Genomic DNA, 4,619 nt, shown 5'->3' with positions numbered 1-4,619 from the left:
ATATCCTAGGGATAACATCAGGTAATGCTTTGGACTCCTGGTGTGTAGTGAGAGCATCAAGGTAGTTTCGACCAGTATAGGAGCGAGAAGTGGCACCCTTTGGTGCAAGAGCTGATGAAGAGGAAATAGTAACCTTGTTAGCCTAGAATCAATTCTAGAAGGGTAATTCCACTGTATATGACCATTCTTTCCATAAATAAAGCAATAACTTTTCCCCTCATGACAAAACCCGTAATGTAACTGGCCATATAATCGGCAAGGAGGATAGGGTGAAACTAACTAGGATCTATTGGATTGGTATTGGGCACCTCGTGCCATAGGACCACTACTATTTTGAAATATACGTTCACTGGATGGCCTATGGTAAGGGGCTCTAGTCGATGGGTAAGAACCAAACTTTCCCTAGCTTCTTTTCATAGTCCATTGTCTCCCACGACTACCATTATTGGGATGACCCCGCCCTACTCTAAATATTTGGACTTCTTATTCTGGCCTTCCCCCCATCATTATCTGACTCCTCCTCCTACCTACCAGACCAGACTGGTGAGACAGAGAGACCATTATCTGGGCCAACAGATGAATAGAACGATAGAACTCCACATTTGAAATATTTCTTTGAGGTGACTGAGCAGAGGTATCATTACTTGGAGAAGGATCAGTAAGGACCAGTGGGACTGCATGAGGGCGATCAAAAGCAGCAACCCTAGTCCGGGTCTGTACCCCATGGTTAGGATGAGCCCTGTTCATATTGTCCTCAGTTGTGACAAAAGAGTTCTCACGAGTTTCAGATTTTCTTGAAGGAATGATCTGAAAGACGAACAAATGGAAATTAGAAAGATTTGAGACTTTAGTCTCTATGGTTCAAAATAGAACAACAAGAAAGTAAAACATTCCTAAGTGTCTCATAGCCTTCTGATTATAAGCGTGGTGGACAATACACCTATAAGCAAGACTCTACTTGACACAGCTCTGTGGACACACCATGACATCAAAACCTAGTCTCTGATACCAACTTGACACAACCCGAACTAGGGCCTTATCATAATGGGTATCTTAAGCCCAACAACAATCGGAGATCACCCCACCACCCAATCCAATCAACCAATATTCCCCCTGAGTCAGATAAATTCTGAACATATAACAAGATAGAGTGATATACAACTTAAAGACTTTGGTATAGGTCCATAACCATGACCAACCCAAATAAGTCAAACATCAATACCAACTAACAACCGTAAAATAACCAAATTCATATCTATTCCATAATGTACCCAAGTCCACAGTGTATCCATACAAATATTTAAAGCAATCCACAAATATTCGGTCAGAAAATATCCCCGACCTTAGCCAAAACCAATATCCAAGCCTAAACCAATAAAGACATAAGAAAACCAAAACTAGAAATAGATCCTTCTAAAGTATGGAAGATCACCACTTCAAGTAAATATGAGCTGATCCCGAGTCCAATCACTGAGTAGGAGGTATAGTATGATCAACACCTATACAACATGGGGGTACAATGTCAAACATGGTTAGCGGTTAGAGCGCTAACATGTAACTCAAGGAAAAGGATAAGATAATGGCAACAGTTCAAATCAATCCAACCATTATTTATAACCAATCTAATACATACATACATATATATATATATATATAATGTCGGGATAGGGAACAATGTTTAACATAAACCTTTGAAATCTTAACCTGGGGTGTGAAGCTTAGATGTCATATTGGTTACACCCATGAGCTATGTGGGTTCCAGTTCTCACCCCATGGCCGAGCCCCAGTTCGTGTAGCCACACAAACTAGAGAGTAATCCTACACATACACATGGGGGACTCAAACCTCCCATTCATATACTAAGGTGACTTATTCACCCAATCATGTAGTGTAGTATGATATGTGGGACTCGAACTTGCCAAATCATACAGTATGAAAGATTTGAACCTCCTAGTTATATTAAGCAAGAGGACTCAAACCTCAGGTCATTTTGACTATTCGGACCTCCTGGTCATTAAGTAAGTGAACTAAAACTCAATCTATTTTGACCGTCGCACCGATAAATGCGGTTCTCAATGTTGATCCCTAAGAATCTACATCTTCACAACTCGGCTAGACAACCCTCTTTAAAGACCAATTCAAACCATCATTTATCATACATAAATATTTAGCCAATTACTTACCAAAGAGACTTCGTTGGTATCGTACCAACACTACTTACAAGTATAGCATATGCCATTACTATTATCAATCAACTATGCATTTATTTGACTTTGGGACTCGAGCCCATCGTCTAACAAAGATACTTGTTCAATTAAAAGTTTAGGGACTCGAACCCATTGTCTAAGAAAGACATAAATCTAGTTAATATTTAGGGACTCAAAACCATTTAACAATTTAAACCACCAAGGTTACTATTTAGATCATTACATGACCAATAAGGCCATTCATATTCATTAGGCCAATGCCTTAGTTCAAAACATCATTAACATGTGACTAGTTTATTCTCTTAGGTATTTATAAAAATACTTTGAGGGCATACTATTATCAAGACAAAAACCAAAGTAAAAACCATGAAGTTTAGGGTAACCCATGAACCATTTGTTAAACCATAATTACCAAGAACCCACATGTGCAAACCATCACCAAAAACATGTATAAACATAAGTTAAATAAAGAGTAAACAATACTTAATCATATGCAATAAAACCCTCAATTTTGGTCTTCAAAACCCCCATTTAAGAATTATAATCACACTTTAAAACACATGATATTTGAGAACTAACAATGAGGGAAGAGTCAAATGCCTTGTTCATGAATATTCACAGAATAAACTTAACTCTTTAGTCTCTAGATGACCATCTTTGAAGAACCCTAGCCCCCAATCTTCAAGAGAGAGTTTAGAGAGGATTTTGGAGTGTTTTAATCTTTCCAAGTATGTCATGAGAGGCCACAATGAGTTATAAAACATGGAAAATAAAGGTTTTTTGGGAGGAAAATGTCTAAAATGTCCTCATCTTAAAAGTTGAAAACTTGACTGCAGGAGGGTGCAACCAACTCCCCTTAAATCGTACCCTATTTTCTTATCTCGTACCCTAGGCATCCTCTTGGAACTCAATACTGACCAAAATACGATCACACAAGGTCCAAATCGTATCTTAACATATGAATAGTTCCCTTTGAACTGTACCTTTGTCAGAATACTTTGGACAAAACTTAGGGCATCGTACGATTTGGCTCTTTACTTTTAGGACCCTATCATACGACTAGTAAGATGCCTAGTTGTATCTCGCACAGTAAGTGACATAAAACACAATGTGAAACATATGAAATAGGGTCCCTAATCTTACCACATCATACAACTAGTATCCCAAGTCATATGATGTCCAATGAGCTCAAAGTCAAAAAATTTCTAAGGGTAAAAAACCCAGGGTGTTTCAGAATACCATATAAAATACCAAATGCCATATCAAAGTATATAGTTACATAAATAAATTATATTTATATAATATTAACACATGTACGACTCAGTATTAGTATTAAGATGTTAAGACATTAGGACTTTGGTTACTCTATTTTGAGTATAATGTTTTTTTTTTGTGCAACTGACTAACCAAAATAGTTGTTTGTACTTATTTTTGAATATTTCTACATGTGTAATGTGTAATTAAGATACAATTGAAATGTGATTTCAAAAAGTCAAAGTAATAATACTCTATTATACGAGTATATATTGTCGAAGTTGAACAAATTATGATTACCGATTACCATACTGCAAAATACGGAAATCGAGCATCAAAATATCGAACCATAGGAAATTAATATGGTATGGTAATGGTATAGTATTTTTAAAAATCAAATACCATAATTATCGTATCGAGGTTTCAAATATCGCACCATACCATGCCCACTCCTAGGGAGAAGGGAAGAGATTCATTTCATTAAGCTAGGAACAATATGATAGTTAGATTTTTTTAACATAACAATGTGATATTAGACTCTTTAAAGGTAATATGATTAACATAAACAAGACGTCAGAATATGTAAAGATTTGAAGTAATAATACTTTTATTTGTGCACCACATTAATTTGTATAATTACATGATTTATATATATATATATATATATATATAATATGAAGTAATTAGATGATACATCTATTAATTCATAAATTTTAAAAAGATATTTATATAACAACCCAATATTTGTATATTGTAAATAATATTATAAGGATATATATATATATAGAGAGAGAGAGAGAGAGAAAGAGAGAGAGAGTAAGAGGCACAGAGGAGAAGGTTAGGATGGAGGGGCTATTAATAATCTAATATCATTATAATTACATAATTATTTTTACTCATATAAATTTAGTTAGAAATGGGGCAAAGGGGGGGGGGGGGTGAGGTCCATTTCATTAATGATGAATACAGACTCATACACAAGAGACATAGAGACAAGTGAACGAAAAAGGGGTAAAAACAATTTTGTTCAGATCTTTCCACCGAAACTTCACCGGAATTGTCGCTCCGTCACAAAATTCGGTCACCACTCCCAAATTTGATTAAATACAGTAACCAACACAAAAACTCCACCGAAAAACCGACCCGCTCCCCATCCCA

This window comes from Capsicum annuum, chromosome 9 (genome assembly GCF_002878395.1).
Source record: "Capsicum annuum cultivar UCD-10X-F1 chromosome 9, UCD10Xv1.1, whole genome shotgun sequence".
NCBI classification, from domain to species: domain Eukaryota; kingdom Viridiplantae; phylum Streptophyta; class Magnoliopsida; order Solanales; family Solanaceae; genus Capsicum; species Capsicum annuum.
Note: the sequence above shows the minus strand (reverse complement) of the source record.